Source organism: Cupressus sempervirens, chromosome 7 (genome assembly GCF_028749045.1).
Source record: "Cupressus sempervirens isolate cs-2001-9-10 chromosome 7, ASM2874904v1, whole genome shotgun sequence".
In the NCBI taxonomy this organism is placed as follows: Eukaryota; Viridiplantae; Streptophyta; class Pinopsida; order Cupressales; family Cupressaceae; genus Cupressus; species Cupressus sempervirens.
In genome coordinates, this window is record NC_143124.1 from 782,563,821 (window position 1) to 782,576,602 (window position 12,782).

A 12,782-nucleotide genomic window follows, 5' to 3' on the forward strand; every position below is an offset into this window, starting at 1 on the left:
AGTAAAGAAATGTTTTTGGTTGATGGAAGATTGCTTCAAGATCGAAGATGCTCCTGCATCAGATATAGGTATCACATCAATGGGAGATCCATGGATCATGACTTTGGGGAAAGGGAAAACTGCACAACCCTGGATGAAGCCACACATTGAATAAGAGTCATTCATTCGGGCCACAGATTGCCTGAATGTCATCTTAATGGTATGAGCATAGTTCAAATTATCGCTAAAAAGTGGCAGATATCTCTACTTCTCACGAGAAGCTTATCAAAATGACAATAACATGTTTCTTTAACTAAGATTTGGGTCGGTGCAAGAAGTTGGGTCTCACTTTTGGCCAAAAAGTGGAAGTATTTTTCCTGATTTTGAAATATTTTGTTAATTGATTCCAAAATTTGAGCCATTTAGAGATTAAATATAAAAAACTTTAGAAATAAAAATTGTAGTGCCTGGGATCTTCTTTTTGAATATGTAATTTATTTGTATACCCATATAACAAATTAATTTTTTGGTATGGATCTTTAAAAACCACTTTTTTAAAATGCATGTTTCAAGACCATACCACGCTCATGTATGGACACCATAATTTGACACAATTAAATGATTTTTTGTGAATCCTTTTAAACGGAGTTACCTAACACACCAAAGATTAATGAGAATATTTTTCTTGAATTTTTTAGTAAAATTTTTTTATTAATTTTTAATTGGCTATAAAGGTAAATTTTAAAACTTCTCGTGTACAAACACCATAATTTGATCAAAATTTCACTTTTTTCATTTTTTTTTTAGCTTCAAAGGAATTGAATATAGATTGATGACATATAAATTAATTTAAGAAAAATCATAAAATAAAAAATTTATTAAAGTTTTAGTGAGTGTTGCTATTTTACATTCAGGTGCCACCTTTGATTAAAAAATAATACAAAAATAGTAAATAAAATCGTAACACTATAAAATTTATTATTTTGAAATCAGGACAATGAGAGCTCTAATGGGTTTCTGTTTTGTAAAAAAATTTGGTCGGGAAGACCCTCTAAAAATTATGGCAAGGCATGAATTTGTTAGTGCAATGCCTTAGCCAAATCTTGAGAGGCCATGGCATATGTTTGGTCTCTCTAAGCTTGTCCCAAACCAAAATCTAAGGCAGGTCAAAAAAATCCTACCTCATGTTGTAAGAAACAAGCACCCGTTATTTGAAATTCAAAAAATAGGTACCCATTTTGAAAAACTAAAAGGGGCATGTAAAATCACCCTAAAACTTTAAAAAATGAATTTTTTAGAAATGGGTACCCATTTTTTACTTTTAAAAAATGGGTACCCATTTCTAAAAAATTCAAATTTTTTATTTTTTGAGAAACGATTACCCATTTTTTGAAAATAAAAAATGGGTGCCCCTTTTTTGAAAATAAAAAATGGGTGCCCATTTTTTGAAAATAAAAAATGGGTGCCCATTTTTTAAATTTAGGGTAGGGTACTCGAGTCGAAAATCAGTGCCTACTTTTTAATATCGGGTACCCATTTCTATGAGATATCATTTTGCAGATTTGACTTCCACAGAATTACGACCCAACTTTGTGCATTCACCCATTTCCTATTGAGGAGTTTTGAACTTCTCTATGAAAACATGGTCCTGTATTTGCCATTTCTTACCAAATTCTCATGATAACTAGTAGACTTCTTATGGGTGGAAGTAGTGAAACTATGACGCCTAGCAATTGACTTATTTTATTTTCAATTTTGTATTATGAGTTTTTGGAGGAGAGGATAAGGGTTTTGGAGGAGAGAAACAATATTTTGTGGCCTTATAGATCAATTGCAAGTGGATTCCACTCTTTTTTCAAGCAAATCTGAATTCACAAGTACATCATGGAGGACTACTAGGGCTAGAATCCCTTCTACTCCCATTTTTTTTAACTAGAGCTATTGGGTAGAGGAAGAGGAAGAGGAAGATGTAGACTAGTTTCATATTGTACTTGACATTTGTATTTGTTTATCTTTTTACAAAGAAAATTTTCTAATTTTAATTTTCTTTAGAGTTTCAAGTCTTTGACTATGGTGACCAACCATCAACATTCCATGTGAGTATGTGATATTGTTACATATTGCACTTATATATATGTAGATCAGTTGGTTTTGTTTATTTACTCATTTATTGACTCATTAGATGCATCTCATTATTGATTTTTTTCCAAAAAAAATGAAGTTTTAATTTAACTTAACTCATTTTTAAAATTCCTAATATTTTCGAAAGAAGTTATCAATTTATCTTTGATATTTTTGAAGAAAACATTGTTTGCCTCATTGATAAGTGGCAAAAAACAATATTTTGAACTATGGGTATGAGGATCCAACGCAACTCAACCCTCTTTGTGTCCTATTCACCATAGGTAGGGCACAACATACCTTTAACTATATGAGGATTATATGCTTCATCTTCTTGGCACTTGCATTTCCCCCTACCTTTACTATTTGGCAAGGGAAGGGTCATGCATTATTCTAGCTTCATTCAAGCAGCAAGCCCTCGGCCTTCATGAAATGACATGATTATGCACCTTTAGAATAGGAGGGTTGGTGTTCCATATTGAAGAGCTTGATATCATCAAAATTAAAAAAACTTGTGTCATATTAGCTTAATTTGGTTATTGAAAAATTACTTTAAATCAATCTTTTTTTCTATTAAAATTATATGAATGTAAGTTCAAGGGCCACATAAGGGTGTCATAATGAAGAACTTTCATACAAATATTGTTTCCATGTAGCAAAACTTAATTTTTTAAATTTTACTTCAAATAATATGTGTCGAATAAAAAATCTTGTACCATATTAGCTTAATTTGATTGTTGAAAAATTACCTTGAATTAGTCCTTTTATTTTCTACAAAAATATGTTAACATAAGTTCAAGGGTCACATAAGGGGGACCTAATGAAAAAGTTTCATTCAAAACTTATTTCTCAAGTATTATTTTGTCTTGAACCATTATTTACAAACAAAAATCTTTATTCAAAACTTAATGAATTTCATTTGGAGGTATCTTCATTTGAACTCTATTGTCAAATGACAAATCTTATACTATTATTTGACTATATTAGATTATTTTGTATTCTAGAACCCATTTCTTTGAAATTCTAGATGAATAAGACATGTCGTTATTCTTTAATTTTAATTTTTAAGACAATATTAAATAATAATAACTTAAGAGCAATATTCTCTTTATACTTACTAAACACAATTCAAATATTTGAACATAATATTTTTAAACCCTTCACAAATAAACCTTGAACATTCATAAACTAGATCAAAGACTTCATGACTTTGACATGAAAGTAGTAGAGGAGAAATTCAAGAATATTACACAATTTAAGACTTTTGCCTCTAGAGTCAATACTCATGATTAATAAAGTATGACCCACGCTTCTTTTCCTTGAACCTCTTTAGCACATAGAAGAAAAAACTTATGATTAATTAAAGAAAGGGTATTTTTCCCACAAATGAAGGAAATTTTTTTTTGACAAAGCTAAAAGATCCCTTTTTGTCAAAGTTATTTTTTCCCACAAATATATGAAAAAATTTCACATGGTTAGAAGATGCATTACTCATATCTCTCCTATCACATGAGATGGAGTTATGTAAAACATGAGTTTCATCAATTCTTCTCATTTTTGCATTTGTACGATGTCAATTGTTTCACCCTCATACTTATGCAAGACAACAAAATATATATATGTGTATGTATGTGTATCTATATATGTGTGTGTACACACATATATATCTATGTATATACACACATATATGCATGTGTATGTATACATACATATACATATACATATACAGCTATAAAAATTTGCTATAATGAAATACATATACATATACATAGAGAAGTTTGCTATGATAGAAGATAGAAGGGAGTCCACAACAATCCCATCTACATGTTCATCATAAATAATCCATTAGAAAAAGAAAGAAAGAAAAACAACTAAGAAAGAGTTGGACAAGAGAAGCTACCCCACCTTCATCGATTTGTTTATTTTGATCTTCTATTAAATCTCCCTCAGATTTTGATTGCCTCTTTGATAATCTCTTATAATATTGTTTCCCACAGCTCGTAGTCAACCCATCTTATCTTAATGAAAGACCAGGCAATCTCTCGGACTACTTGCATCCACACAATCTTGAATCAACATTAGATTTCAAAAGCGTCACCTTTGAAATGACATTCTCCATGACTCAAGCAAACAAGGATGAAACAGGGTATTTTCGTAGTGGGACCACAGTAGCAGTTAAAAGCTGACTACGTTTTGTGACCAGAAGTAGAATTTCGTGTGACTTGCCGTATCATAATTGTGATGGGAAACACAAAATCCTTCTGTCATTATGTCCCATCTCTCCTCCAGAGGGCAGTGGAAATAAACACAAAATGAATTTCACAACATTCTTCTTCCTCTTCCTCTTCTTCATCTCCATTTTCAACAACAATGAGTCCCGTGCAGCAAAGAGCGTCTGCAACGGTAACCGTTACACGAACGGGAGCATAATAGAGAGAAATATCAATGCGGTGATTAATTATCTGGTTCAACACGCGCCCCCCAACGGGGGTTTCAACACGACAATACAAGGCCAAGGTGAAGATCTCATATCCGGGCTTGTTCAGTGCAGGGGAGACACAACGGAGGAAGAATGCAAAGCATGTTCAATACAAGCAAATACAGCGCTTCAACAACAGTGTGGGAATTCCGTTGGGGGCAGAGTATGGCTTGACAAGTGTTATTTGCTCTACGAACACATCCATTTTATTGGGGATTTGGACTCCACACCTTATCTTGTGCAAAACAATCTCCTGAATGCAACGGATCCTGAAGCTTTTGGGTCCACTGTGAAGGCCCTTTTGTCTGATTTGTCTATTAAAGTGACCAAATCGTCTAATCTCTATTCTTCCGATGCGGCTGTAGATCGCTCTTCGTCTACCAAGATTATGGGCTTGTTCAATGCTGGAGAGACATTTCTGTTCAGGACTGTGCGAATTGTTTGGACAATGCGATTCGAGCGCTTGTGGAGGTAACAAATGGGGCTCATAATATTGGAGGCGTTGTTTACTGTGGAAGCTGTACTGCTCGTTATGATACTTTCCCTTTCTTTGCCTCGCCCTATAATGGGGGTAACCAATTACATGAGTCAAGTAAGTAGGCCCTCTACATCTACTAACATTTTATGCTAGCGCAATTTGGTTTTCTTCCTATCTTCGAATTTGGTTTTCTTCCTGGCATCGAATTTGGTTTTCTTCTTCAAATTTGATTTTCTTTTTCATTTCTGGAATTTGGTTTTCTCCCTAGCATATCTGGGTTTTCTTCCTAGAATTTGATTTTCTTTTTCATTCCTGGAATTTGGTTTTCTCCCTAGCATATCTTGGTTTTCTTCCTTGAATTTGGTTTTTTTCATAGTATATTTTCGTTTCCTTCCTTGAATTTGGTTTTCTTTTTTCTTCCTCGATTTTTGTTTTCTTCCTAACATATTTTGGATTTCTTATTCAAATTTGGTTTTCTTTTTCATTCCTTAAATTTGGTTTTCTCCCTAGCATATCTGGGTTTCCTTCCTCGAATTTGGTTTTTTTCCTAGTATATTTTGGTTTTCTTCTTTGAATTTGATTTTTCTTTTTTCTTCCTCCAATTTGATTTTCTTCTTTGGATTTCTTCCTGGCGAATTTTGCTCTCTTCCGAACATATTTTAATTTTTCCCCCTGGTATTTGATTTTATTTTTTCTTCCTTCAATTTGATTTCTTACTAGAGTTTGATTTTCTTGGTAGAATTTTGAGAATTTATTTTTTGTTTCATTTCACATGACATTGAAAATTGATGAACCGTGCAGAAAAGTCTTCAAACAAAATCCCAGTTATTCTGGGCTGTCTTGGCGTCTTCGTAATCCTCGTTTGGTTAGGAGGGCTGTTTGCCCTGCGAGGACAATTGAAGTCTGCAATATTTGGGAAGCATGATAGCCATGGTAACTTTACTGTCTGCCCTTGTTTTATTTTTTTTAGGGTGTGTTTGATAATTGGCTTTCTCTCAGTGTTGATTAAAGAAATTTGTTTTATTATCTAGAAATCGATAGGAAATTGTCTTATCCAATTATTAGACAGCTCAGTGTTAGAACTTCTATGCTTTTTTAACAGTGCAAAGTTATTATAGATCTCAAGTAGAGAACAGGAACGTATGAAACTAGGGACTAAAGAAACTGCAACACAGGGCATAAACACAGAGTGAATGGTTGTAAGAAAAACAAGGTTTTACTATCAAATTATTTTATACGGTCAGAAATTTTGTTCAATCTAAAATTTTGAAATTAGAATCGTATTGTAAAATCAGACAAAAACCTATGAAATGGTTGGAGTCTTTGCTGACATAAAAAAAAAAAAAACTTAGTGTCTATGATCCATTAGAATCATAAAAATTGTTTGTATCTATACAATTAAAAAGCTTGTAATGCATTTGCAAATTGTACTATGCAGGGAATGAGCGCGTGGAAAATGACAGGGTAACCAGTGAAGATTTCCTACTAATATTTAATTTGGAAACATTAGTAGAGGCAACCAGAAATTTCCATGAGGAGAACAAGCTGGGTGAGGGAGGATTTGGCCCTGTATACAAGGTATATTAACATTCATTTCTTAAACGACTATATCAATTATTTATATATTATAGTAATGTCTAACACTCGATTCTATGTGAGGCAAGAGTCTACAACACAATGGTAAATGGTGAACTTCTTATATGGGAGGTCTTAGGTTAGAATTTGCTTGAGTTAAATAAATCAACAATAAGGGAATTTAAGTTCTGATTTATTTTTTGAAAATAAAGATCTTATGATGTTTTTTTTGAAAGACTAAAAGATTATTTTTATTTATTTTTATCAAAATAAGAATTTTTATTTTTCAGCCTCTTCATTTGAATGGTGAAAATAGATTACAACTGAAATGGTTAAAACATTTTATACCACATATCAACAATGATATTTCAAATTAATTTTTTTTAAATCTTTCTTCATTACCTCTCAAATCTCCTTTTGTTAATGATGTCACATATGTAAATAGCCTTTGGCTTTACAAATAGACTTTGATTGTGTCTTAGGGAACTTTGCTAGATGGAAGAAATGTGGCAGTGAAGAAGCTTTCTACAAAATCTTTACAAGGGAAAAGAGAATTTTTAGATGAGGTTAAGTTGGTAGCCAAAATTCAGCATCGAAATCTTGTAAATCTAATTGGATGTTGCACAGAGGGATCAGAAAGATTGCTGGTGTACAAATACTTAGCCAACAAGAGCCTTAACAAGATACTTTTTAGTGAGTAGTCAAACTCACTAAATGAATTTGTATTAGAGTATAATCATGATTGTACTTTTGGTCAACTAGCGCACATACGTTTGCAATTAGATAATAAAAATGCATAGAATCATACAATTCCTACTATATAAATAAATGCATTGTTATAGATCTATTTAAACTTGTCTATGGCAAAGTGGTTTCTTTTGTGGGATAAATATTTTATGGCACGATTTACAGATCATGAAAGGAGAAAAGAGTTAGACTAGCAAACACGTTTAAACATCATAACGGGAGTAGCCTGTGGACTTCTCTACTTGCATGAAGATTCTCAGTTGCAAATAATTCATCGTAACATCAAAGCAAGCAATATTTTGTTGGATGACAAAATGAATGCAAAGATAGCAGATTTTGGATTAGCTAAATTGTTTCCAGAAAAGAAGACTCATGTTAGCACTCGAGTTGCAGGAACTTAGTAAGAATTCTATGCAACAATTATTTTATCAAATATCATATATGCTCGATTTATAGATTAAAAGTGTTAAACAATCAAAATTGGCTTACTTTTTCAAGCTTAATTGTTTTCTAGTGCATGATCATATTTAAGAAAGATCATTATAAGTTCAATCATATATTCTTAGATATTTTACACTAAAGTATCTTGATTTCCACAATACAGTGGTTACTTGGCACCAGAATATGCCATGCGGGGACAACTATCAACTAAAGCTGATGTATATAGCTTTGGAGTTCTACTTTTAGAAATTCTAAGTGGGAGAAAGAACAATGATTCAAGACTTTTCACAGAAGATCAAAACCTTTTATCATTGGTGAGATGCTACACCAAACATTATTTGCACTTAGTTTATTTTTCATATAACATTATGTTTACATTGTGACTGGATGGCTTAAACATCACACACTAAGCTTCATTCCAAGACTAAAAGTGTTAAATATTAAAATTGGCTTCTTTTCTTTTTCCAAACTTAATTTTGTCCTTAGTGTTTGATGTTTAAGAGTGGCCCATTATGACTATATTGTAGGCATGGAGATGTTACAATGAAGGAAACATTGAAGAGGTGATTGATAAAGTGATAATAGAGTGGTGCTCCAAGGAACAATGTACAATATTTATTCAGCTATGTTTGTTATGCACACAAGCAGATGCTTCACTTCGTCCAGCTATGTCAATTTTGTGTTCGATTCTTTCAAATAGTTGGTCCACCAACATGCCAAATCCTAAAAAGCTAGCTTTTGTAAATGATACACGTGAAATAATAGGAGGAAGTATATCACATGAATCTAGACACACAAATTCAATTAATTTGTCTACATCATTATCATCATCTGTACCATCTACCAATGATGCTTCTGTTACAGAGTTGCTAGCTAGATAAGTATAATAGCCATTTATAGTATATGGTTATTGGCTATAGAAAATAGTTCAAGCCTAGAAAGGTTGGCATAATATTTTTTGTACCAAATCGATAGTGTGCATTCTAATTTATAAAATGCATTGTATTAAAAGGTTGATCTTAAATTTATAAAATCTATTATTTAAAAAAAGTGTTAATTCATCATTTAACATAATGATTTTTTTATCTTCTATTAAGAAAATTGTGCAAGAATTTGTTTTCATTTAATGAGTAAACTTTACAATATATTTATAATTGTTTTAATGCTATTCTTTTTTGGATTCAATTGTATAGATGCAAGAAAAGGACTACACAATCAAATCAATTCCAGAAAAGAATAACATTATTTCATCGATTGTGGAAATCTATTTACTCTTAGAATTGTTTTGATTTTAAAGTGTCTATTTATATTTATAAAAAAATCAAAAATATATTTTTAAAATTAATTTTGCTTATGATTGTATATTTAAAGTAATTGTTTAGTTCTTGTTTTGAATAAATTAATATATTTTTTATTTATAAATATGTAGAAAATGAATGTGCTTTCTTTTTAAAAAAATTGTTTCATTTTTATTTCATTTAAGAATATTTTAATATATATTACAATAATTAAAATAAATTGAAAATATTTAAGATTGTCTTTTTATTTCCAACGAGCTTACAATTTTCAATGGTTACTATGGGAGTTACATTTGGTTTGAAAGTAAAATGATGATTAAGCATGTTGTTGACACCTATGAAGTATTGCATGTAAATGGAAGGACACATTTAATTTTTATTTAATGTTATACCCTTGAATTTCCATTGTTAAAATATTACAATGAATGGATATGTATTTTTGGTTATTGATCTACATGATCTATAGGTCAAACAACTCAATTTCATCAAAATATGTATAATAAATTAACATTCTTTTTGGATGAGGGTTTCCTCAAGATGCCTCATTAATTTTTAAATTTAGCACCCCTTTGGATCACTATAATGTTTTTTCCTTGTTTTCTTGCAAGCTTCCATCCATATAGCTCTTCAAAGTAATTTAAAGAGACTTATTGACTCTAATTATATAGATCTAATTATTGGTCATCAACTTTATTTTATCCTTATGATTCTATTTTGTATATATATATATGTTTTGTTAAAGTTTAACTAGGCATTCATAATTATTTTATTTATTTATTTATATTTTGGCATAATATTTATCCCCTTTTCCTTGAGGTTTAATGATATAAATTATTTAAGTTATATATTTAACATTATTCATATAAATCATTTCTATATTTCAAGTTTCTAGTCATGGATTTGACTGTTCTTCTCAATCTCTTATTGTCCTAGTAGTCTTCATGATGGCTATAACATAACTTTCCTTTTACTTAACATAATCCTCAAACTTCAAATAGTCCATGTCCTTTGATCATCCATTATGGTATGCAATAACAATCATGGTTTCCTCACGGATGAAGTTTAAGATCATTAGGTCATATCATCATCTCTAATCATCCATGTATATATATCCACCTAGATATTGCATGTACATTCAAGTGAACACTATGATATTTGGTCCAACCTCATACAAACTCAATTTCTTCAAACCTGATTATCTATAATATACAATATCAACATCACCTTGCCTATGAAACATATATTTAACTCAACTATTATCAGATATTTTGTGCAACTTGGGAAATATGAGATTTGATATATCCTCAAGCTATTGATTGTCAATGATTTGGTCATGTTATCTTTGCCCTAACTGCTATATAACATCACTTTTATGGTCTACTTAATTCAAGGCTGAGAGAGCCTAAACCAAATAATTAAAATAACATCAATTTTGAGAGAAAACACAAATACAATTCACTAGAAATGAATTCAAATCACTAACTAACCAAAAATAAAAATATCATGACAAAGAATAATAACAAAAATAATCTAGAGACCATATCACCAAATCAATAGTCCACACAAAGAACCATGGCACTTAAAAAAAGGCTAGATAAAATAGCTACTCGACTTTACAAGGTACCCCCTTCCAATATTCATTGATCTCCTTCAACAAATCAAGGAAGGGGGAACATTTTGAAGGTCAAGCATAAGCTAGAACATCAATAAGATATTTCTCTAGTGGGCACCATTTTCAAATTGTCCTCCCTCTTAGATTGTGCTTCTCATTTCTTTCTTCCAACTGAACTTGAGTGGAATTTATAGAAAATTTGGTCTTCTCCAACATCTCCCTACTATAAGTCCAAATAGGCACTCAAACTACCTATTCAAATGGCATTGGTTAACCATCATGAACTAGGCAAAGAATTTATCATCTTTTATGTTAACATCGTCTTTTATGTTGATGATGCTCATATTAATGTTTCCTATGTGTACATGTGTATGCAATGAAATAATATATATACATCTTTCTCCAACTCATCCTCTAATATGTTATGATGAGCTGCTTCACCTATTAACCATAGTAATTACTATTCTAAGATTACATACAACTCTAAGAGTCCCTTGAGCTCCAAGGTCCTTAAGTGTTGGATTAATCATTTTTAAAAAAAAATTTAATTATGTCCAAAATAAATCTATAATTTTATCTTTAAGTAAAATATATTTCTTGAAATGTTTATTTTCTATATGAAATAGTAGTTTTCACTTAAGTAACAAATCACTTTGGACATGTTTATTTTAGCTAATCTATATGATCTCATAGACTATTATCAATCATATGTATAGAGCTAATTCATTTTTATAATTTTAAATACATCAAAGATTTGAAATATATTCTAGTACATAATATTTATATTAGACCTCCAAAAATAAAATAAACTATTTAAGATATTTTTGGTATCATTTTTGAAAAGTTATACCTATGCTAGAGTTTGTAATGACACCCATCAAATAAAAAGTTATAAGAAATCTATCATGATTTTGGGACAAGCACAAAAACTGATTCTATTTTTATGGCATTTGCACCAATATGCTAGTACTTCATAAATAGTGGACTTTATATCTATGCGATCAAAAGAGAAGTGGCAAGAAATGAATCTTCTTTGGCAAAGACTTGTTCATGTTCATTGAAATATTGTAATCCAAATTTGGTTTTCATCTTGTTTTGTAGAAACCCAAGAAAAATCTAATATACCTTTTGAAAGGTGGATGGACAAAATAAACTAAAATGGAAAAATACTCAATGTGATGTTGCACTAATATATTTCATTAACCATTTTGTCCATATCAATTACATTTTGTCCGTATCATTAACATTGCATTATGCCTCTATTTATAGAGGTCTCTGATTGTTTCTAGAAACATCCAAATTAGCTAACATAGGAGAAATAGACTATTCTAGAACTATCTAAACATAAATAACTTTTTGAACTTTACAAACCTAAATATTGACTTGACCTAACCTTGTTCAATAATCCAATAATTTTTAGAGTGCTCTATTATGCTTTTACATTTCATTTGAGGGGAAAATTAAACTTTCCAACACTCCCTCCTAATTTCAACCTCAAATGTTGTTGCATACAAATGCATATCCTTTCTTTTGCTTGATGCTAAAATGCTATTTTCATATTTTCCATAATCTTCATATCTATTAATGCATTCATGAATACATGACTACAATTTGCCTCATCTACCAAGATGTGTGACTCCTTTTGTCTTCCAAGGTTGTAGCCTTTAATTTCCACAAAAATTTGTCAGCAATTGGCTGAATCTTGTACCAATGATTTCCTCTTTTCATAGGATCCACTGATAATCTTGCCTCATCTATCATAAATGTTAATGACAGGATTCACTAATAACCTTGATCAAATTCATGTCTTCTTTTAGCTAGACCTCAAATTGCTTCATCTATCACAAATGGTGATAGGGTTCTCCAAATAACCTTGGTTAGAAAAATAATAAATCTCTAAGTTGCTATCACAAACAGTGACAAAAAAATTCCTTCCTTCTTCAGCTATCCCTTGATTAGCTGCTTCTATCAAAATAGGTGACAGGATTTTCCCAATTAACTTGACTTTGATTCGTCTGCCACAAATGGTGACAGGATTTTCTTAACCTAGCT

General features: G+C 30.9%; 1 pseudogene across 1 annotated transcript; it reads left to right on the top strand.

Annotated features, from left to right (window-relative positions):
* Nucleotides 1-4,205: 4,205 nt before the first annotated feature.
* On the top strand, nt 4,206-8,831 carry LOC149549673 (cysteine-rich receptor-like protein kinase 15; annotated as a pseudogene). The gene is made up of 8 exons (XR_016354288.1): nt 4,206-4,246; nt 4,304-5,171; nt 5,859-5,990; nt 6,496-6,635; nt 7,115-7,325; nt 7,545-7,779; nt 7,984-8,134; nt 8,348-8,831. The product of XR_016354288.1 is annotated as a cysteine-rich receptor-like protein kinase 15 (transcript).
* The last annotated feature ends 3,951 nt before the right edge of the window (nt 8,832-12,782 follow it).